General features: G+C 39.4%; 1 pseudogene; it reads right to left on the reverse strand.

Annotated features, from left to right (window-relative positions):
* LOC105614851 (antigen WC1.1-like) overlaps positions 1–25,207 on the reverse strand; it is a 58,967-nt pseudogene that overhangs the window by 22,688 nt on the left and 11,072 nt on the right.

Below are 25,207 nucleotides of genomic sequence, written 5' to 3' on the forward strand. Positions count from 1 at the left end.
TTAGTGCATAAGCACATAATTAATTTATATTCAAATTTCCACTCATGCCATTTTTTTTAAAGTTTTTCCTAAATTTAATTTTGGCTGTACTGGGTCTTGGTGCTGCACATGGGCTTTCTCTAGCTGTGGTGCACAGGCTTAGTTTTTCCATGGCATATGGAATCTTCCTGGTGTGTGTGCATGTGTGTGCTGTTTCTTCAGTCGTGTCCAACCCTGTGTGACCCAATGGACTGTAGCCTGCCAGGCTCACCTGTTCATGGGGTTCTCCAGGCATGAATACTGGAGTGAGTTCCCATGCCCTCCTCCAGATGATCTTCCAGATCAAACCTGCATCTCTTATATCTTCTGCTCTGGCAGGAAGGTTCTTTACTACTTAGACTCATGTCCTCTGCATTGGCAGGTGGATTTTTAATCACTCGACCACCCGGGAAGCCCCACTTATGCAATTTTCAATGGACAATTATTAAATGAATTCTAAGCTACTGTTGGGAGAAGGCAATGGCACCCCACTCCAGTACTCTTGCCTGAAAAATCCCATGGACGGAGGAGCCTGGTAGGCTGCAGTCCATGGGGTCGCCAGGAGTCAGACACTGTCAGACACAGTCAGAAGACTGACCGACTTCACTTTCACTAAGCTACTGTTATGTGTTATGGCATTGGTCAAGCAAAGGTTGCTGTAAAGAGAGAAAACTCTTTAAAAAAGGGAATATATCGAAAAAGTCAGAAAAAATAAAAAAACACAAATAGCTACCTAGTAAGGCAGAAATGTCTGCAGTAGACTCAAATAAATTTTCTAAGAAAGATTTGTATGTAGAGGAAGCAAAAATAACCAAAAAAAAAAAAAGACACAAAAGAATTGTAAGTGAAAGAAATACACATAAGTTCAAAAAACACAAGAAAATGGAAGTGTAAATGGTTCTTGTCATAAAATATGAGAACTTGTATATTCTCTCCACATCATCCTACCAAACTTTCTACCCACTTCATGCAGAGAACCTCTGAAAAAATGATGGCACAGCCTCTGTGGGGTGATTGCTCACTTTCAGGGTCAGAGACTTCATCACAACCCATTTTATGGTGCTTTATTGTCAAAAAATATCATATATAAAAGTCCAATAGTTTAATACTACTTTGGCCTTTGAATGAAAAGACAAGGAGATGAAGAAACAGAGGCAAGGAAAGGGACAAATCTCTGCTTTTGAAATATCTATCTGATTTAGTTTAATCTATCTCATTCTCTCATTTGTAGATTTCAAGCAATGCCCAATATATCATTCAAGGTATTCCTGAATGGGGTGTGTGTGGAAGGTGGGGAATAAGAGAGAGAGAAATGTTGAAGGACGTAAGGTGCTATGGTTTGACTATTTGTCACCCCACCAACTTTTTTTTTTTTTAATTCCAATTCCCAGTGTAATGGGATGAAGCGGTGGAGCCTTCTCAAACTCTTCCAAAAAGGATGAAAGGAACATTTCCAGAGCCATTTTATGAGGCCAAGATTATCCTGATACCAAAACCAGACAAGGACACCACAAGAAAAGAAAATACTGGCTAATATCCCAAATAAATATAGATGCAAAAATCCTCAATAAAATATTAGAAAACCAAATTCAACAATACATGAAGAGAATACTGGACAACCCACTCCAGTATTGTTGCCTGAGGAATCTAAGACAGTGGAGCCTAGCAAGCTATAGTCCATTGGATCGCAAAGTATCAGACACAACTTAGCAACTAAACAACAACAATAATAACAACACCAAGATCAACAGAAATTTGTTCCAAGGATGCAAGGATGGTTCAATATTCACAAATTAATCAATGTGATACACCAAATAAGATAAAGGCAAAAAAATCCTATCTTTCAACAGATGCAGAACAAATATTTGACAAAATTCAGCAGCCGTTTATGATACTAAAGATCTTTACAAAGTAGGTATAAAAGGATTACACCTCGACACAATAAATATCATATGACAAACCCTCAGCAAACATCCTACTCAACTGTAAAAAGCTGAAAGCTTTTCTTCTGAGATCAAACACAAGGCAAAAATGCCTACTCTCATCACTTTTATTCAACATAGTTTTGGTAGTTCTAGTCAGAATCATCAAGCAAGCAAAAGAAAATAAGAACATCCAAATCTAAAAGGAAGAGTCAAAACTGAGACACTATTGAAAACTTTAAGACATTGTGAAAGATATTAAAGGCACAAATAAATTGAAAGATATTCTGTGCTCATGGATTGGAAGACCTGATATTGTTAAAATGCTCATACTACACAAAGCAACCTAAGCAACCCACAGATCCACTACCGTCCTTATCCAAATTTCAATGAAAATTTTCACAGATATGGAACAAACGATTCTAAAATTTGTGTGGAACCACAAATGACCCTGCATAGCCAAAGAAATCTTGAGAAAGAGTGATAGAAGTGTCATGCTTCCTGATTTCAAACTGTATTACAAAGCTGTATTAATCAAACAGTATGGTATTGCTATAAAAATGGACACAGAAATCACTGGAACAGAATAGAGATCCCAGAAGTAACCCTAAATATATGTGGTCAATCAATTTATGACAAAAAAGTAGAGATTAAACCATCGGGAAAGGCCTGTCTCTTCAAAAATGGTGTTGGGAAAGCTGTACAGTTACATGCAAAAGAATGAAACTGGAAAACTCTTACACCATTCACAAAAATTAACTCAAAATGGATTAAAGACTTGATCATAAGTCCTGAAGCCATAAAAATCCTAGAAGAGGGGCTTCCCTTGTGGCTGTGGTAAAGAACCCACCCACCAATGCAGGAGACTCAAGTGTGCTCCTTGATCCAGGAAGATCCCACATGCCACAGGGCAACTCAGCCCATTGGCCACAACTGTCGAGCCTGTGCTTTACAGCCTGGGAACGGCAACTACTGAGCCCACATGCCACAACTACTGAAGCTCAGTGCCCTCCAGGCTGTTCTCCTCAATAAAAGAAGCCACTTCAATAAGAAGCCTGTGCAATGCAATGACGAGTAGCCCCTGCTCACTGCAACTAGAGAAAAGCCCATGCAGCAACAAAGACCCAGCACAGCCAAAAATAAATAAAATTTTAAAATTATAGAAAAAAATCCTAGAAGAAAAATTAGGATGAAAAGGTCCTGACATCAGTCATCATGAGGATATTTTGGGTTTGATGCCAAAAGCAAAAGCAACAAGAGCAAAAATAAGCTTTGAAACTATAGAAAACTAAAAAAACTTCTGCACAACAAAAGGAAAAGGTCAACAAAATGAAAAGGTAATTTATGGAGTTGGAGAAAATATTTGCAAATTACATTTCTGACAAGGGTTAATATTCAAAATACTTAAAGAATTCATACATCTCAATAGCAAAAGCAAACCAACAAATAATCTGACTTAAAAAAAATGTGCAGAGGACATGAATAGACATTTTTTTTTTTCAAAGAAGACATAAAGCAGGCCAACAGGTACATGGAAAGGCACACAATGTATGTCATTAGAAAAATGCAAATCAAACTATAACGGGGTAATATCTCACATCTGTTAGAATGGCTTTTATCCAAAAGACAAGAAATAACAGGAGTTGGTGAAAACACAGAGAGAAGGCAAACCTTGGGCACAGTTGGGTGGGGGCGGGGAGGGGGGAACGTAAGTTGATGCAGCCCCTATGGGGAACAGTATTGAGGTTCTCCAAAAATTAAAAATAGAACTGTCATATGGTTCATCAATTTCACTTCTGGGTATTTATCTGAAAGAAACAAAATACTAACTTGAAAAGACTAAGTGCAACCAAATGTTCATTGCAGCATTATTTACAACAGCCAAACAACGTAAGTTTTCACTGATGAATAAATGGGTAAAGAAGATGTGTATGTACAGTCAACAAAAAGAAAATCCTGCCATGTGTAGCAACATGGATGAACCTTCAGGGCATTATGCTAAGTGAAATAAATACCATTTGATCTAATTTATATGTGGAATCTTAAATCAAATTTTTTTAAAAAAGGGGGGGTTCAGAGATGCAGAGAATAGTTTGGTGGTTGCCAGAGGTGGATTGATGTGGGCAAAACAAGTGGAGGTAGTCAAAAGGTACAAACTTGCAGCTCTAAAGTGAATGCCATGAAGATGTGATGTACAGCATGGTGACTACAATGAATTCTGTATTGTATACTTGAGAGTTGGTAAGACAAATGTTCCTCGTAATCAAAAAATTGTAATGATATATGGTGATGGATATTACTAGACTTATTGTGGTGATCATTTACCAATATACAGAAATATATAAAGCATTACATTTTACATCTGAAACTAATATAATGTTATGTGAATTATATCCAAATTAAACTCTAAATAACAAGGTTGAAACACAGATTAAATTAGCTCCATCCTAATGTCATTTTGTGGACCCAACTTAAACTCATCACTAAGACATTTTAAAATATAAAATCTCACTACTGACATCCTACAGGGTTGGGACAGACACACAGAAACAGACAGTAAGTCACCTTCACACTCGATATAGGCTTCCTCCTTGGGAGAGCAGGAAGTGTAATTCCAAGGGTCAGAAGGACACTGCCAGAGAGAGGTGTCAGTTTTCCGACACCGGATTCCATTCACCCACTGGGGTCTAGAATCTTCTCTAAGAGCAACAGGAGGGTTGAGACTTCCACTGTCCCCACAGCCAAGCTGTCTGCAGATGATGGACACGGTGACATCATCCATGGGGTTGCGGCAGACACTGCCCCAGGTCCCGTTGTAGAAAACTTCCAGCCACCCAGCACACTGCTGGTCCTCACTCACCATCCTGAGGGCCAGGAACTCTGAGATTGAAAGGGAGGAGACAGGACACAGTGAGCACCCCACTCAGTGCTCTGGGTTTTCCTCTTTCCCAGAAATCGTGAACACTCACCCTGACTCAGCTGAGGAGATACCCACTAGGTGACAAGACTGAAATCTGTCTCCCTTTTACTGACTTTGTCCATTAATGTCTGTCTTTCTATTTCTACCACAATGATGTACTGAATAGGAACAGAGAGAAAGGCCAACATAGGCACCTGCAGGGAAGGGCCCTGAGCCTTGTTTCCTGAAAAAAACGTGTAAAAGAGCATGTGAAAGGGATGTGGGTAGTGGAGAAACAGGCAGAATGGTGAACCCACAAATGTCTATGTTCCAGTCTTTCAATCCGGTGAATGTTGCCTTATATTTCAAAAGGCATTTTACAGACATTATTAAGACAAGAAACTTAGGAGCTTGGGATGGTGAGACTAACCTGCAAGATTATGAATAAATCATATAAACCCAATCTAATTATCCCTAAAATGGAATACTCTTCCTGAGTGTGGTTAGAGGAAGATGAGACTCTGAAGAATGGTCAGGGGAGGGAATGTTGTCTGAAGAAGGAGATGAGCTCCAAGCCAAGGAATAAGGCCACATAGAAACCAGAAAAGGGTGGGAAAAGAGTCTTCCCCAGGGCCTCCAGGAAGAACGCAGCCCTGTGGACATGGGCCTGTTGGTCTGCAGAGACCCTTGTCAGACTCCTAGGGTACAGAACTGAACGGAGTAAATCTGTGCTTTCATTACAACGTCAACAGGCTCTCCAGACTGTACTACCACAGGGAACTGAAGAGAGAGCCCTGCTTTCATGTGGAAACCATAAGAAACGGCTCTGCCAGGAAACACTGGTGAGAAGAAAGGACCAGAATCTCAGCTGCTGCAGGAGGAAGTGAAAGCGCCTCATCTTCACGTCTGCTGGAAAGACAGGCTCCACGGGAGGAAGCCTCCTTCTCTGCTCCTTTCAGCATCTCTCCTTCAGGGCTCAGACCCCCGTCCTCCAGGGCCCCACCCCTCCCCCAGCCTGTGGACAGTGTGCAGCGCGGACCTGAGCAGATGACCCCCGCGTCCTGCTTGTGTCTGCAGTCGTGCCGCCCCCAGCCTCGGGAAGGGCACTTCCACACGTGGGACTCCTTTCCTGTGCAGTTCAGGTCATCCAGCCAGATGGGCCCTGATCCTGCCCCGAAGTGAGCAGACCTCGTGGCATTGAGGGCTTCTCCACAGCCCAGCTGCCTGCACACCACGCGGGCATCTTCCAGGTCCCAGCGGTCATCACAGATGGTGCCCCAGGAGCCCTGGTCAAGAATCTCCACTCTCCCGGCGCAGTGACCGCCCCCGTCCACCAGGCGGAGCCGTCTGCTGTCTGAGGAGAGAGAAATCGGACAATGAGGCGGTGACCGTGACGGGGCGGTGACACGGGTGAGTGGGCAGGGGTGGGGGGCGGTGGTTAAGCGCCTTCTGTCCAGTAGGACCCTCACCTGAGCAGTAGGGGGCGCTATCCTCTGAGGCCGCAGAGCCTGTTGGTTCAGGGAGGGAGTCGCTGCACTGGGGCAGCACCTGGGTCTGGTTTCCTGCAGAAATAGCAATGATCAGAGGGACATGAGTTAAAGCAAACTCCGGGAGATAGTGAAGGATAGGGAAGCCTGGTGTGCTGCATTCCAGGGAATCGAACAGAATTGGACACAACTTCCAGTAGTCATGTATGGATGTGAGAGTTGGACTGTGAAGAAGGCTGAGGGCCAAAGAATTGATGCTTTTGAACTGCGGTGCTGGATAAGACTCTTGAGAGTCCCTTGGACTGCAAGGAGATCCAACCAGTCCATTCTGAAGGAGATCAGCCCTGGGATTTCTCTGGAAGGAATGATGTTAAAGCTGAAACTCCAGTACTTTGGACACCTCATGCAAAGAGTTGACTCATTGGAAAAGACTCTGATGCTGGGAGGGATTGGGGGCAGGAGGAGAAGGGGACGACAGAGGATGAGATGGCTGGATGGCATCACTGACACGATGGATGTGAATCTGAGTGAAGTCCGAGAGTTGGGATGGACAGGGAGGCCTGGCGTGCTGCGATTCATGGGGTCGCAAAGAGTCGGACACGACTGAGCGACTGAACTGAACTGAACTGAGCGACTGAATGGCAGCACATAATCTTTGCTGTTACATTCACTGAGAAGTGAGGTCTGTGCCTCCTTCCCTTAAAGTTCTGCTGAACTTCGTGAATTCTAGTAAGTAATGCTGCTGCTGCTAAGTCGCTTCGGTCGTGTCCGACTCTGTGCGACCCCATAGACGGCACCCCACGAGGCTTCTCTGTGCCTGGGTTTCTCCAGTCAAGAATACTGGAATGGGTTGCCATTTCCTTCTCCAATGCATGCATGCATGCCAAGCCGCCCCAGTCATGCCCGACTCTGTAGTGATAGAAGGGAGTTAAGGTAAAGTTGCTTGACTCTCAGCACTAGGTCTGAAAACTCATGCAGCCTCGTGTGAAATCACTGAGGACTTTTGCTTTAGGGCAAGTCTGCCCTGTTGAGACTTTCGTCCTGTGGAGATTGTCATATGCAGGTCTCTGGTCGCTCAGTTCAACCCAGCTGACCTCCCAGCTGCCAGGCTTTCCTCATGAACCATCCTGGGTCCCCAGCCCAGTGTCCTCAGATGATGTCAGCCCCAGCTGATACTGCGCTGCAACCTGATAAGACTCCAAGACAATACAAATCGGAGCACTTCCCAAATTCCTTCCCAAACTCCAGGAAACCATGAGCAAAAGTAAAAAGGGGTTTTAAGATGCTAAGTTTTCTGGGAAATTTGGTTATGCAGCAATAGTAACCAAACACTTATAATTAGCATACTACTAACTATTTACTGAAGACAAACGAAGTGTTTGTTTTCAGAAGAAAAGTATATGCATTTTTATATGCATATATTTATATATGCAAATTTGTATATGCATGTATACCAAGGAATGAGGCCACTATACAAATAGTATAAATTTGTGTATGCATATGCATAGCATCTTTATCCATAATGGCCCAAATTTGGGATGCCACCTAAAATATGTGACATTGCTTTTGGAACAAAGTAACAGGCAGAAGCTAGAAGGGATGGAGGAGGCTATTAGCAGAAGCCTGATGGGCTTGGGCAATGCTGTCAATGAGGATTGAAAGGAAGTGAGGAAATACAATTGGGGCTGAAGGAAAAATATATGGTGATATTTATGCAAAATAAAATGGTTGCCATAAGTGACTAGATTTTGAAGTACTTTGTTGCCAGGCAACAATAACCAGAAACACCTTTCTTCAGTCTCAGTAACTATAGAGCAAAACAAGCAAAGCCAGTCACTAAATATTTAGAACATTTGAGTGGGGTGATTTAACAAACATACCTCTCAAACCTAGAGAATACACCTTATTCCAAGCACTTACAGGTCATTTTCCAAGGCTGATCATATATTTTACAAAAAGTGAGATCCAAAAAATTTTCAAAGGGTAAAATAATTAAAAATATGTTTTTTTATTAAAGTAGAATTAAGCTAAAAACAAAAGACAAATAGTAAAATCTTCTGTTGTTTGTTTAGTAGCTAAGTCATGTCTGACTCTTTTGCAGCCTCCAGGCCTGTAGCTCATCAGTCTCCTCTATCCATGGGATTTCCCAGGCAAGAATACTGGAGTGGGTTGCCATTTCCTTCTCCAAAAACCTTCCGTAGTGAGATATAATTTTCATGCATAAAATACACATATTTTGAGTATGTTTTCATAAGTTTTGACAGTTGCATGTGCCAGCATAACCATTACCACAGTTAAAATTCAGAATATATAGCATTATTCACAAAGTTCCTATATGCCTCTTGCAACCAATAAAACCCCCACAAACCCAGATCCAGGCAAATACTGATCTGTCTTTTATCATAAATAGATTAGTTGTGTTTTTTGAGAATTTAATAAAATCATACAGTATGTAATCCCTTTTAGATGGTTTCTTTCACTTAGCATGCTTTGAGATTTTCTGTGTAGTTGGATTTATGAGTAGCTTTTTCTTTCTATTGTTAAAGTCTTACATTGTATGAATATGCCAAAGAAAGTTTTCCTTTCTTTCATTAAAGAAAATTAGAGTGGCTTATACTTTTTTACTCTTTTAAATAAACATGTCTGATTTTTCAGCCTAAATTTTTTGTGGACATCTTTTCATCCCTCTTGGGTAACAGAAATTTTGGGTGACATAGAGTTGCTAAGAAGTGTTTTCTGTTACGTTATCATCAGCAATGTATAAAGGTTCTAGTGGATCAATAACCTTCTCCAAACTTGGAATTGTCAGTCTCCTTAATTGTAGCCAGTCTAATTTGTGAATTTATATCTCATACTTTTTTTAATTTGAATTTCTTTACTAACTAATGATATTTGGTATCTTTTCATTTACTTATTGGCCATTTGTATATAATCTTTAGGAAAGTGTCTTTCTTAATATTTTGCCCATGCTTAAACTGGATAGTTCTTTTCTTATTTTTCTGTTATAAATTTTTCACTTATTCTTGTTACAAATCCTTTGTTAGATATATGTATTGCAATTAATTTCTCCCTATCAGTTGAATGCCTTTTCATTTTCTTAATATTTTTTTCAAAAAGCAAAAAGTTTTAATTTTAATGAAAATCACATCTCAGTTTTTAATGGTTAATGTCTTATCTGACTTAGGAAATGTTTGCTTACTCCACAATCATAATAATTTTTCTTATATTTTCTTCTACCAGTTTCACAACTAAATTTTATATGGGAATAACCATTTATTTGAGCTACCCTGATGGACTGGGGTTTTTCTTCAGGGTGAGGATGGGGGGAATGGCGCTTATGATGTGAAATAAGAATCACAGTTCATTTCCCCCCTCCATGCAGATATTCAATTAGCAGATCGTTTTTTGAAGAGAATGTATTTTCCGCTTTGAAATATCTCTATGCTTTTGTAGAATTTCAACACATACATGGGTTTGGGTCTGTTACTGAACTTTATTGTGCTCTGTTGATCTATTTAGCTATTCTCATTCCATAGCCATGTTGCTGTGGATATGTAGTAGGAAACTTGAAGTTAGTATACTTCTTTTGACCCTTCTTTTTCAAAATTGTTTTGTCCATTCCACTTCTTGCACATTTAAAGAAATGTTTAGAATTTGCTCATAAAGTTCTACAAAAATATTGCTTGGGTTTTTATTAGGATTAGATTTAGTTTGTATATTAAATTAAGAGAAGTGACAGCAGTTTAAATTTTCTAATCCATGAACATGGTTATATGTCTTTATATTTTTAGATGCTCTGTGACTTTCAGTGCAAGCCCTTTAGATATTTTAAGTTTCTTCCTACATACTTAATAGTTTTCATACTATAATAAATGGGATTTCCCCCTAGACTTTGCTAGTACAAAGAAGTACCACTTATGTCTGATTTATGCTTCATTGGTCGCTAGTGAAGACAGTCTGTCTACATGGATGAACTATATCTAAGTCATCAATCTGCAACCCTAAGCAACGTGAAAATGCTGGTTCTGCATCTGACCAGCAGTTTCAAATTTTAAACAGCACACTGAATAATCATTTAGTTATTCCACTTTATTCAATATTTTTTCTGCTACTTTTATTGATTTTTTACAGTTTAACTATAATGTTTCTAAGAAAAGGTCTTTTTCATAAGGGTTATAAGGTAACCTATTAGTTTTATCAGCTTGAGTTTTCAAGCCTCTCCCCAAGTTAGAAATTGTTCATTTAAATACACTTTTTCCCACCCTCTCCCTCTCCTCTCCTAGATATTTTTATGTTAGTATAGATGCATAAATCACATAGGATATATTCTTCCTTTTATACTCATTTTTAACCACTGATTCTATCTTTAATTTGATCTACTCTGTTGCAGATGCTATCTGTTGCATTTTTCCCCATTTCAATATTAAACTTTTCAGCACCAGAACTTCTGTTTGGTTCTTTTTAGGACTTCGCTTTGTTAAACTTCTCATTTTTTCATCTATTGTTTCCCTGATTTCATTGAATTGCCTTTCTGTCTTTTCTTACAGCTCATTCAGTTTCCTCAAAGCAGCTGTGTTGGATTCTTTACAAGCTAGATTGCAAAGATCCATGTCATTGACATGTGTCTTTGTCAGTTTTGAAAAGTTACTGTTACTCTTTGGTGATTACTACTTTCTTTAGTTCTTCAACTTTCTTGAAATTTTGCTTTGCTGCTTTTGCCTGAGATGTAGCAGACACCACATTAAATCTTTACTGATTACCTTCAGGTGGTATATACTGTTCTCTGACCTTGTATAGACTCACTCTACATTTCTTGCTTCCTCTTGTAGAAAATACCTTAAGCTTTTATGTCTTCTTTGGTCCTTAAAACTCAGCAGGCTGCTGGAAACCTCTCTTTTGTTTTGCAGAATGTTGTGCTACAGCTGACACCTGTGGTTACCTCCCTGCCACAGACCCTAGTCTGTTTTTGGAGATCACTCCAATTACTGGAGTTTGCTTTCATCTCCATACTTGGAAACACATAAAAGCAGCTGTTGGAAAGGTGGCAGTAAAGATGATTTACTAAAGACTTACTACCCCCAGGGACTTGGAGTACCTACGGGCCCAGGGAGAGAGATCTTTGGGTGACATTCTCCTAGAGGCTTGTGGATGGGCTTCCTGCTGAAGCCCTCAGTGTAGTCGCAGGAACTGCATCCCTTTTACACTTTTTGACCTTCTTAATGATCTTTCATATTTCCCCTCTCCCCTCAGTCACGGAGGTTCAGCCCCAGAACTCTGGGTGCTGCTGGAGGGAAACTGGTTTCCCCAGCAATATCAAGTGGGCACTAGCTCACTGCTTTCCTTTTCGCCCATGAGAGAGGCCCCACCAGCTAGTTCAAATTTATGCTGTGTCACCTTGGGGTAAGGAGCAGCACTGGCAAAATCCTTTAATCCTCTCCAGTAATTCAAACTTACTTTTTTGGCTCCAACAGAGTAATGAAATCTCCCTTCAGGAATCCTGGACTTCTAACAATTTCTATAGGTATTCGACCAAATGAGCACTCACCACATTTTTCCATGTTTTCCCTGACCACAGCCCAGGGGGCTGGGACTGCTTCACTACTCCTGCTGGCTCCAGTCTGTACCAATGTCTACCCACCTATTACTGGATGCCCAGGTGAGTGACCATCTTCCTGGTCCTTTGATATTAGTTATGGGATCCAACAACTTTCACAGAGGCACTATTAATCATGGATGTACGGTTAATTAGTTGTTAAAAAGACATGCAAATAGGAAGGAAGCAAGCCACCATGATGCTGACATCACTCCTTCTTTGCCAAGACTTACACAATTAGCTGAGGTAGAGAAATTCTTTGAATAGTTCCATTTGAAATGACATATGGATGAATAGAAAATCTGAATAATTCTGATTTATTAAAAATACTGAATTTGTGGTTAAACCTTTCTACTATAATTTCAAAACAAAACAATTTCAAGTTCAGGTGTATTTCAAAATAGTTAATAATGTTGTGTGAAATTGAAATTTCCTGAATTTGAATGAATGTCTTAAGAAATGGAGAAGGCAATGGCACCCCACTCCAGAACTCTTGCCTGGAAAATCCCATGGATGGAAGAGCCTGGTAGGCTGTAGTCCATGGGGCCTCTAAGAGTCGGACACGACTGAACGACTTCCCTTTCACTTTTCACTTTCATGCATTGGAAAAGGAAATGGCAACCCACTCCAGTGTTCTTGCCTGGAGAATCCCAGGGATGGGGGAGCCTGGTGGGCTTCTGTCTATGGGGTCGCACAGAGTCGGACACGACTGAAGCGACGTAGCAGCAGCAGCAGTCTTAAGAAATACATACTGAGGTTATCAGGTAAAGGAATCTGATGGGTATAGAAATTCTCACATGGTTCAGTGGGGGAAAATCCCTGACTGAGGTGTATTTGCTTATACATTGTTCACTATGATTATACTTAAATAGCTATATTTACTTAAAATATGTATTCTCCTTTATGCTTCTTGCCCTGATCTGAAACATGAATGAATAATTACAAAACCCATATTTCATCATGAAATATCTAACTTTTGAAGTCAGTTTTCCATCCCTCTCTGCTCTTGGAGACACGTCACTCCAAGAGCGTCCTGTGTACCAGTAGCCCTTCCCTTTCTCTCACCTGAGCAGATCACAGAGGCTGTGTTGCCATGGGAACAGTCAGAACCACCCAGGGCAGTCACAGGGCAACTCCATAGGAAAGACTCAGCCCCCAAGCAGTGAAATCGGACTGTTGAGATCTGGTCATCTCTGCCCACCAAGTGTGGTCCTCCGGGGGTGGAGATGGCGACTCCACAGCCGAGCTGTCGACAGACAACATTGGCATTGGCCAGACTCCAGTGGGAGGCACAGAGCACTCTCCATCGTCCAGAAATGTTCATCTCCACCTGCCCCTCACACTGAGAGGGGCCATTTGTCATGAGCCGGACTTCTGAGTTCGCTGGTGGAAGGAGACAGGATTTCAGCAAAATCTTATGATTTTCTTATCCCAATAGAGAGTGCAGGGAGGTTAGTCCTGATCTACATCTCACCTGAACAGGCAACCTGAACAGCTCCACTGTGGTGACACGTGCCCCCTGGACAGGGCACTCTGGGGCAGACCCAGAGCTCAGGCTCCTCCCCTTCACACCTGAACTCTTCAGCCCAGACCTGGCCATCAGACTCTCTGAAGGGCATGTGTTTCAGGACAGACACAGCCTTGCCGCATCCCAGCTCTGCACAGATGACCTGGGCAGTGGGGAGTGTGAAATTCCCATCAGACACTGGGATCCATTCTTTTCCAGAATGTACTTCTACATGCCCTGAGCAGGGTCTATCCCCTCCAAACAGACGCACAGATCCTAAGATAAAAATAACAACAAACACAGTGAGCGTTCATTTTTCTTGCTTGCAGATTGAAAACAATATGTCACAGGCAATGGTGTGAAAACTTTCCAGGAGTTGAGCACAAACTGAGAATTTAGTGTCAGAGTTGCATTTTCATGACCAAGTTTCTAAAGAGAAACCCAGAAGCAGGGTCAATTTGGAATGACTGGATCCCAGCAAGGTGTACTTTGAGGTCGGTTAGAAATGTGAATTCCTTATCTAAGGTCCAGGAAACTACAGGAACCAAGACAGATCATCTGTAATGGCTGAATACCAGGAACATAGATTTAATTTTGGTTGAAGTTTCTCATTTAGGAGCCTGGGATCTACAGAGCCCAAGAAAACAATGCGTAATGTGCGGCACTCAAACTTGAGTATAGAGACATGAAGAGCAGAACCAAACCAGAGCAAAATGGCTATGAGAGTTTAGAGATCTATCCTTTAGACAAAGTTAGAAAGCTTTTCTGAGACTTTCTGCTACTAGTCTAATCAGACGTTTCCCCCATGAGCCACTCCTCAAGTGGCTTGGCATACAGAAAATTGTATAGGCTGGATCCATTAGTGCATGCCAACCTGTAGACAGATAATGGCTCAAGAGAAGAAATATTTCCATAATAACTAATCCACTTTCAAAGTAACAAATTTTATTTTTCTGATAATTTTTGATGACAAAATATTCCAAGAATTTCTTAGATGACCTAAATGAAGAAAAAGATGAGTCTGTTCTGTTAAGTAAGCTCAGAGAGAAAAAGGACTTGATTTATGAAGCTCAAAAGTTCATAGGTAGGTAGAACCAAGACTTGCTATAATTAAATTACCAAAATTCAAACACAAAGATAATTTTGAAAGCATTAAAAGAAAAATGACTTGTTACATATAAGGGAGTTTCTGTCATAAAGCAGATTTCTCAGCAGAAACCTTGCTGACCAGAGAGAGCAGGGTAACGTATACAAAGCATTTAGTGAAAAAAATCTGCCAATAATCAACTCTTTATCTAGCAAACTGTCCTTTAAAAATGAAAAGAGTGTGTTTTTTTAATTTTTAAAAAGCAAAAACCAAGGGGTTTCATCACCACTCATCTTGTCTTGCCTCTCATTAGTAAAGATAAATATAAAGAGAAGTACAGAATACTGATATATTGTAATCTCAGCACATGATTTTAACCATGTTTTGTAAATCAAAAGTCAAACACAGCAAGAATAACTATAATCACAGAAATTTGCTGGTGGAAAAAGAATATGTAAAGAAATAAAATCTGACATCAATGATATAAAGTATTGTGGAGATAGTAAAATACAGAGTTTCCATTTGCTATCAAATTTAATTTGTTACCTTAATTGTACTTAACTTCAGTTATGGACTATTATAGCTATCAATTGCTTGATACAAGTTCCCAGGTAACCACAATTAAAAGTATAGAGGATAACAAGATAAGGAGAAAAGAGTCAGAGCATAGCACTATGAAAAGTCACTTCACAAAGAAAGCAACGGAAGAACAAGAGAACTACAAAAGAGACAGAAAACAGTGAACAAAGTAGTAACAATAAGTCCTGACCTTTCAATAATGATTTTAAATGTAAATGTATTAAACCTTCCAAATGAAAAATGGTGAGTGGCCTGAGTAGATTAAAAAACAAGACCCAACTACATACTTTAGATTTCATGACACACATAGGATGAAAGTGAAGAGGTAGAGACAGAGATTCCAGGCAAATAGTAATCAAAAGAAAGCAAAGTCAGGCCAAAGAGAAGTTAAGCCAAAACCATCACAGGAGACATAATGATTAAATAGTTCAACAAGAATTGATAACCCATGTTATTACATATATATTCAATATATGCCCCCAAGATCAAAAAATGTAAATAAGCAAAGCCAACATTGACAGATCTTAGGGAGAAATAAAAGCAGCACAAAAATATCCCACTGTTTATAATGGATGGATCGTTCAGACAGAAAATCAATAAGAAAACAACAGAACTGAGCAACACTATAGGCTAAATGGCATTACCAGACGCATAGTGCCCATTGACCCAATACGCTGACCCATGGAGCACATTTTTACCCAATGTATAGAAAAATACACATTCTTCTCAGTGACACATGAAATATTCTCCAGGACATGCTAGGTCACAAACAAGCCTCAGAAAATTTAAGAATATCAAAATAATTCCAAGTGTCTTTGCTGACCATAATGGTAGCGAGAAATCAAGAATGAAAAGAAAACAGGAAAAATTCAGAAATACATGAAAGCTAAATGACACACTCATATTTTGAGGCTTTTCTCTATTTATATACAGAATGCTATTGAGATTTTGATAGGGATTGCATCAAGTCTATAGATTACTTTGAGCACTGTAGACATTTTAGCAATATTAATTCTTTCAATCTATTAACACAGAATGATTTTCCAATTATTTGTGTCTTTTTAATTTTCCTTCATGCAGGTTTAACGTATTAAACATTTTATAATTTTAAAAGAAACTGACATTAAAAAAAAAAAAAAGGTAGAAGATGAAAGTAGGGAGCAAGAAAGCCATTATTTGGAGAGCTCCCAGTTGAAGAAAACTAAGATCATGGCATTCAGTCCCATCACTTCATGGCAAATAGATGGGAAAACAATGGAAACAGTGACAGACTTTATTTTGGGGGGCTCCAAAATCACTGTACATGATGACTGCAGCCATGAAACTAAAAGATGTTTGCTCCTTGGATGAAAAGCTATGACCAATCTAGACAGCATATTAAAAAGCAGAGATATTACTTTGCTGACAAAGGCAATGGCAACCCACTCCAGTACTCTTGCCTGGAAAATCCCATGGAAGGAGGAGCCTGGTAGGCTGCAGTCTATGAGGTCGCTAAGAGTCGGACACTACTGAGCGACTTCCCTTTCACTTTTCACTTTTATGCATTGGAGAAGGAAATGGCAACCCACTCCAGTGTTCTTGCCTGGAGAATCCCAGGGATGGGGGAGCCTGGTGGACTGCTGTCTATGGGATTGCACAGAGTCGGACATGACTGAAGCGACTTAGCAGCAGCAGCATGGTTTATCAAATAGTCATGTATGGATGTGAGAGTTGGACTAGAAACAAAGCTGAGCACAGAAGAATTGATGGTTTTGAACTGTGGTGTTGGAGAAGACTCTTGAGAGTCCCTTGGACTGCAAGAAGATCCAACCAGTCCATCCTAAAGGAGATCAGTCCTGGGTGTTCATTGGAAGGACTGATGCTGAAGCTGAAACTCCCATACTTTGGCCACATGATGTGAAGAACTGACTCATTGGAAAAGACCCTGATGCTGGGAAAGATTGAAGGTGGGAGGAGAAGGGGATGACAGAGAATGAGATGGTTGGATGGCATCACTGACTCAATGGCCATGAGTAAACTCTGGGAGTTGGTGATGGACAGGAAAGCCTAGCATGCTGCAGTCCATGGGGTTGCAGAGTCGGACATGACTGAGTGGCTGAACTGAAGTTGTGTAAGCCTCAATACTGATAAGACACATAAATATTTGGGGAAAATATTAGTTGAATCAATTTTTAGCATATTTCATCACCCTCTGCTCCTCCTATCACCTAACCCTGGATTTTGTCATTTCTCCTGCTTCACACAAGTAAGTTCAGTTCAGGTCAGTTCAGTTCAGTCACTCAGTCATGTCCGACTCTTTGCGACCCCATGAATTGCAGCACGCCAGGCCTCCCTGTTCATCACCATCTCCCGGAGTTCACTCAGGCGCACGTCCACCGAGTCCGTAATGCCATCCAGCCATCTCATCCTCTGTCATCCCCTTCTCCTCCTGCCCTCAATCCCTCCCATCATCAGAGTCTTTTCCAATGAGTCAACTCTTCGCATGAGGTGTCCAAATTACTGGAGTTTCAGCTTCAGCATCATTCCTTCCAAAGAACACCCAGGGTTGATTTCCTTCAGAATGGACTGGTTGGATCTCCTTGCAGTCCAAGGGACTCTCAAGAGTCTTCTCCAACACCACAGTTCAAAAGCATCAATTCTTCAGTGCTCAGCCTTCTTCACAGTCCGACTCTCACATCCATACATGACCACAGGAAAAACCATAGCCTTGACTAGATGGGACTTTAGTCGGCAAAGTAATGTCTCTGCTTTTGAATATGCTATCTAGGTTGGTCATAACTTTCCTTCCAAGGAGTAAGCGTCTTTTAATTTCATGGCTGCAATCACCATCTGCAGTGATTTTGGAGCCCCCTAAAACAAAGTCTGACACTGTTTCTACTGTTTCTCCATCTATTTCCCATGAAGTGATGGGACTGGATGCCATGATCTTCATTTTCTGAATGTTGAGCTTTAAGCCAAATTTTTCACTCTCCTCTTTTACTTTCATCAAGAGGCTTTTTAGCTCTTCTTCACTTTCTGCCATAAGAGTGGTGTTATCTACATATCTGAGGTTATTAAGATTTCTCCCAGAAATCTTGATTCCAGCTTATGTTTCTTCCAGCCCAGCGTTTCTCATGATGTACTCTGCATATAAGTTAAATAAGCAGGGGACAATATACAACCTTGACATACTCCTTTTCCTATTTGGAACCAGTCTGTTATTCCATGTCCAGTTCTAACTTTTGCTTCCTGACTTGCATACAGGTTCCTCAAGAGGCAGTTTAGATGGTCTGGTGTTCCCATCTCTTTCAGAATTTTCCGCAGTTTATTGTGATCCACACAGTCAAAGGCTTTGGCATAGTCAATAAAGCAGAAATAGATGTTTCTCTGGAACTCTCTTGCTTTTCCATGATCCAGCGGATGTTGGCAATTTGATCTCTGGCTCCTCTGCCTTTTGTAAAACCAGCTTGAACATCAGGGAGTTCACGGTTCACGTATTGCTGAAGCCTAGCTTGGAGAATTTTAAGCATTACTTTACTAGCATGTGAGATGAGTGCAATTGTGTGGTAGTTTGAGCATTCTTTGGCATTGCCTTTCTTTGGAATTGGAATGAAAACTGACCTTTTCCAGTCCTGTGGCCACTGCTGAGTTTTCCAAATTTGCTGGTATATTGAGTGCAGCACTTCAGCATCATCTTTCAGGATTTGAAAGAACTCAACTGGGATTCCATCATCTCCACTAGCTTTGTTCATAGTGATGCTTTCTAAGGCCCACTTGACTTCACTTTCCAAGATGTCTGGCTCTAGATTAGTGATCACATCATCATGATTATCTGGGTCATGAAGCTCTTTTTTTGTACAGTTCTTCCATGTATTCTTGCCACCTCTTCTTAATATTTTCTACTTCTGTTGGGTCCATACCATTTCTGTCCTTCATTGAGCCCATCTTTGCAACATGATCTTAAATATACAAATGTTTATTGATTTAAAGATGGGTTTGTCAAAAAGGGAAGCAACTGCTATAGAAGTGAGGGGTAGGTATATAGGTGGGGCTTCTGGCAAGTAAGCTGAAATCATAAAAAGTTTTGAAGCTTAGGAGGGAAACCTAAATGACAATGTATCATTAGTCATCCAAGGAACATATTTTGAAAAGAATCAAAGGGAATCAATTACTTAATTTTTTTTAAATTACCTTGTTTCTGAGTATATACCGATTATTTATTGCTAGAGTTCCTTCTGGTAAAGACTACCTAGTAACGCCTGAATCCAGTCATAAAACTAGACTTCCAAAGAAGAAAAATATAACCCATAAAAAATTTTAAATGAGCAATCATTAAAAGCAAATTCAGAAATTACAGAGATGATTTAGTTGGCTGATAAGGTCTTTAAACCTCTACTATAAATATACCTACTGAGGCATAAAAACAAAGTAGAGGAAAAAATAAGCAAATGGAGCTTCTAAAGTAAAATACAATATCTGGAATGAAAAATTGTCTGGATTAATTTAACAAGAGACAAGACATTGCACAATAAAAGAATTGGAAATTCAGCAAATATGAAATTAACCATTAAACAAATAAGAAAAAAATGGGATAGAAATTAAAATAAGCATGAAGGATAATATCAAAATAACCTCTTTCCAAAATATTGTTATTTGGAAATTCTAAGAAGATGGCTAAAAAACTTTTAAGTTTTAATGATAAATGCAAAGTTTTGAAAACATTTGAATAGAGCATATAAACATCTGATCCATTACACTAAACAAACTCTTCAAACAAGCCATAAACTAAGATAAAACCTACCTAAGTAATATATTGGATGATGTAGTGCATTAATTAAAAAAACTAGACATCAGCCATCAAAATAACACATTTTTGAACAATAAGATATAGAGAAAATGTTAAATATTAACTTCTGAAAGTAATTATATAAGCCAGATAATTAGATAAAAACATCTAAATTAGAGTACTCAACAAAACTTAACATAGAAATTCAGAAATATTTTGAAAATAAACATTCAAACCTTAAAAGAAAAAATAAAGCTAGGATAAACAAATGAACTAAACATATGTAGAATGATGGATAATCACAGAGAAGTTACAGAATAAATTTAAAACTTAGTATCTAAATTAAAAAATAAAAAGAAAAATATAATTTGACCCAGGAAGAATGAAAATGTTAATATGTAAAAAAGATAAAATTTTAAAATAAAAACTAAAATATTTTCTTAAAAACTACTTCAATCATGTTTACAAAATATATAAAATGTACTTAAGAATTGTAGAAATAGAAATAAATTTTTCATTATGATAGTGATCATAATGTATTTATTAAATGTTAAGAAATCCATTGATATAAGAGCATTTGATTATCTAGGAACAAGGTAATATTTTAACATGAGTCAGATCAATGTAAAACAGTATTGGATTGGGCATTTTAAAAATTGAATCACCCAAAAATACTTTTCAAAACTGAATGAAAATTAAGATTTCAGCTAAATGAGAGATGATAGCCACCAGACACACTACAAAAACTGCCTCAGGAAGTTCTTCAAGCTAAAAGATGAGAACATGGATCCCTCAAAGCTATAGAGACTGTGCTAAATGTTGATTCTCTATTAGAAGATTTAAGGCAAAAATATATTAGCAGCAAAATATAATATTCATAATAAATTTATAAATAGAATGTATGACAATAATAAAGCACCCATGACAAGAACAGGAAGTGGAAGAAAAGTATAGTGACTGACATTGCATGTAGTGACCGAATATTTCAAGGTAAAATGTATTTGAGGATTAATAATTCAACATTAGGCTCGGTGGTTCAGTGGTAAAGACACAATGCAGGAGATGAGTGGTCTAGGAAAATACATACCATGCAACTAATGCACCACATCTAGTGAGCCTTGCAGAGAGACGAAAGCTTGTATACAGCCTGTGCTCACAGCAAGATGAGAGCCTCATGCTGCAGCTAGAGATGAGCCTCTGATCTCACAGAAAAGCCCATGCAGCAGTGAAGAAGCCAGCAAAACTTAAATTTACTTTAAAAATTTTTTAAATTAAATAATGTGATCACTAAAAATCATACGATTAATAAACCAATACAGTATTTAAATTAAAATGGTACTCGATGATTCAAAAATTAACATATAGCAGCAACTGAAGTCACCTCAGTCGTGTTCTGGGATGGCAACCAGGCTGTCCCTGGAATTCTCAAGGCAAGAACACGGGAGGGTTGCCATTAGTGCATAAAGCGAAGTGAAAGTAAATTTGCTCAGTCATGTCTGACTCTTAGCTACCAATGGACTGCAGCCTACCAGGCTCCTCTGTCCATGGGATTTTCCAGGCAAGAGTACAGGTCGATTGCCTTCTCCAACAAATAGCAGGCAAGTACACTTAAACCCAATTATGTCAGTAATTACACTAAATGTGAATAATATAAGTACTGCAAATAAAAACAAGATAATCAGACCAGACAAAATAAGACAAAACAATATACTATCTACAAACTTATATGTGTTTAAATATAAACACAGAAACATACTAAAGAGGTAAAATTACATACCATGCAAACACAAATCAGAGAAAACTGTATATAATATCTAAATTAATATCATACAAAGTCAGACTATAAGACAAAGAATTCATTCAGAGAAAAGAAACATTTTATGATAACAAAAGAAATTATATAGTATTGAAACTGGTGGGTTAAAAATAAAGTGATGCTTAAATTTAGAACCTTGATGCTTCCGTGATGATTACTTTAGAATAAAATAGAAACAGAAGGAAATGATCCAAGACTCCACCTCAAGAATCTACGAAAGCAACCACAATCATAACTGAAAAAGAGGAATGAAAACTGAGCATAGAAATCAATTAAGAAGCAAATACACCATCAAGAAAATCAATACAGTCGGATAATCTTCTAGCAAACCAATTAAGAAAAAGAGGGAACACAAATTAATAAAACCAGTAACAAAGAATATCATACAGATCCTCCCAACATCTAAGGATAGGAGATATGAACCAGTGCTAAGATATTGCCAACATCTAAAGATATAAGATACGAAATGATGTTATTCTAATTTGAAAAACTTTTTGTAAAATGGACCAAGTCCTTGAAGACAAATTACTTGTGAAATACAACTCACCAAAATCTGATACGAAAAAAGAGAAAATATGAGTAATCTTACATTTATTAGATAAACAGAATCCACTAAGAAAATTGCAACCTCCAAATGCTAGCACTTCCACAGAGCTCAGAAATGACTCCCACAGCAAGATAAAGGAAGAGAGGGAGGGAAGGAATGGGGGCAGGGGAGTGTAATACAGAGGCTGTGGTGAATGTACAAGTTGACCTGCATCTTTCCCACCCTCCTGCAGTCCTTGCATCTTCATCCCTCACCATTCTGCACTTCAGTACTGTAGTCCCTGGTGGCTCAGAAGATAATCAAGACTCTGCCTGCAATGTGGAGACCCAGGTTTGATCTCTGGGTGAGGAGGATCCCCTAGAGAAGGAAATGGCAACCCACTCCAGTATTCATACCTGGAGAATCCGTGGGGTCCATGGGGTCACAAAGAGTAGGACAGGGCTGAAGCAACTTGGAACGCTTGCACCACAGTCCTTCACAATTTGTGTGTTCCCTCCCAGACCTTCCACCTGAACTCCATGAAATCTCCTCGTTATTTCAAACAAGCTTCTCTACATTCTCCTCTGGTCATTGTTTCCACTCTAGATTTCTCCTAAACACGGTACTTCACTTCCAGCAATCCACTACTGAGGCTGAAATTTCTCTTCCATACGTGACTCCTAAGGTTGAGCAGAAGAAACTCCAAGAGTTCTGATTAAGATAATGAAAACACATGCTATTCTAATCTTATTTCTGCTACATCACCACCACTTTGACTTATCTTCACATCATTAAAATATGTCTGAAAATACAGAAAAGACAGACCAGGGAGGAAACTAGTGACAAAGAGAAACACCTGTATACCTGTGATGGTATGTTGATGTATGGCAAAACCAATAGAATATTGTAAAGTAATTAACCTCCAATTAAAATAAATAAATCTATATTTTTAAAAAGAGAAAAAGAAGGAAACTGGAACCATTCATAAAATGTGAGAGTCTAAGTTAGAGCAATGGTAGTCAGGGTGTACAAACCACAATTAGTGTTTAAATATTAGTTCAGCTCAGTTTAGTTCAATCACTCAGTCGTGTCTGACTCTTTGCGACCCCATGAATCACAGCATGCCAGGCCTCCCTGTCCATCACCAACTCCCAGAGTTCACTCAAACTCATGTTCATATTGTCGGTGATGCTATCCAGCTATCTCATCCTCTGTCGTCCCTTCTCCTCCTGCCCCAATCCCTCCCAGCATCAGAGTCTTTTCCAATGAGTCAACTGTTCATGAGGTGGCCAAAGTACTGGAGTTTCAGCTTTAGCATCATTCCTTCCAATGAACACCCAGGACTGATCTCCTTTAAAATGGACTGGTTGGATCTCCTTGCAGTCCAAGGAACTCTCAAGTCTTCTCAACACACACTTCAAAGCATCAATTCTTTGGCACTCAGCTTTCTTCAGTCCAACTCTCACACCCATAATTGACCACTGAAAGCCATAGCCTTGACTAGACGGATCTTTGTTAAATATCAGAGCACTTCCAATTCTCTACTTCTAGTATATCTTAACTGGAATTAATAACAAGGCATCAGTTTTCTTAGGATAACATTGGAGTTCTAATTTCACACAAAGTTTCAACATCACACCTCCATTTTTCACTCAGGTGCTGATTTATCAAAATATGGTAGAGACATCTGTAGTATTTCCACAAATTTATCTTCAGGTGGAACCATGATTATGACATTGTGACAATAAGGAAGGTTACTTGAGATGCTAGAAAACAGGTTTATTTAAAACAAAAGTTTCTAATTAAAATTCAAATTCACCTTGAAAATAATTATTTTTAATAAGAATGATAAAGAGAGTGGAAGAAAACATTTTGAAGAAATGAATAGATTTATGACATAAGTGCTGTAGTGGTTTCACAAATGCACACTTATCAAGCAGTTTTGTATGTAGGACATACCTCAATAAGTACTTTTCAAAAATACAAAGAATTGTTTCCTTAAGGGCATCAACTAGAATCATCAAAGATCTGCTGAAGGTGAGATTAGAAAGATCACTTTTCCAATGATCTTCCTGTACATAAACACCCAAGAGCTGATTGGCTGTGGCTGTTAAGGACCTACTGCAGATGTCTTCAGGGCTTCCCTGTCCCACCATCCCGTTAGATGGGGTGATACTATCCTAAGACCAGCCTTCTACCTTAGGAATTCACTGTGATAACTGACAATATCTTCCTCCAGTCCAGTTGTTCTGATGTGATTAATAACCTGGACATCCAATCTGCAATTGTGATAACAACTAGAAGCATCTCTGTCAGATACTGTGAGCACCCACTCACAGCCTAGTTTCACTGCTGTCTTTCCTGCATCCACCTTGGCATAGGTCAAACACACTTAGGTAGCACTGAGTAATTCTTAGAAGTCACATCAGGTCCTCTTAGCTTCAATTCAGTTCAGCTCACTTCCTCAGTCATGTCTGACTCTTTGCAACACCATGGACTGCAGCATGTCAGGCCTCCCTGTCTATCACCAACTCCCGGGTTTACTCTAACTCATGTCCATTCAGTCGGTGATGCCATCCAACCATCTCATCTTCTGTCGTCCCCTTCTCCTCCCACCTTCAATCTTTCCCAGCATCAGGGCTTTTCCAATGAGTCGGTTCTTCACATCAGGTGGCCAGAGTACTGGAGTTTCAGCTTCAGCATCAGTCCTTCCAATGAACACTCAGGACTGATTTCCTTTAGGAGGGACTGGTTGGATCTCCTTGCAGTCCAAGGGACTCTCAAGAGTCTTCTCCAACACCACAGTTCAAAAGCATCGATTCTTCAGTGCTCAGCTTTCTTTATATTCCAACTCTCACATCCATACAGGAGTACTGGGAAAACCATAGCTTTGACTAGACCGGTCTTTGTTGGCAACGAAATGTCTCTGCTTTTGAATATGCTGTCTAGGTTGGTCATAGCTTTTCTTCCAAGAAGCAAGCATCTTTTAATTTCATGGCTACAGTCAC

Source organism: Ovis aries, chromosome 3 (genome assembly GCF_016772045.2).
Source record: "Ovis aries strain OAR_USU_Benz2616 breed Rambouillet chromosome 3, ARS-UI_Ramb_v3.0, whole genome shotgun sequence".
In the NCBI taxonomy this organism is placed as follows: Eukaryota; Metazoa; Chordata; class Mammalia; order Artiodactyla; family Bovidae; genus Ovis; species Ovis aries.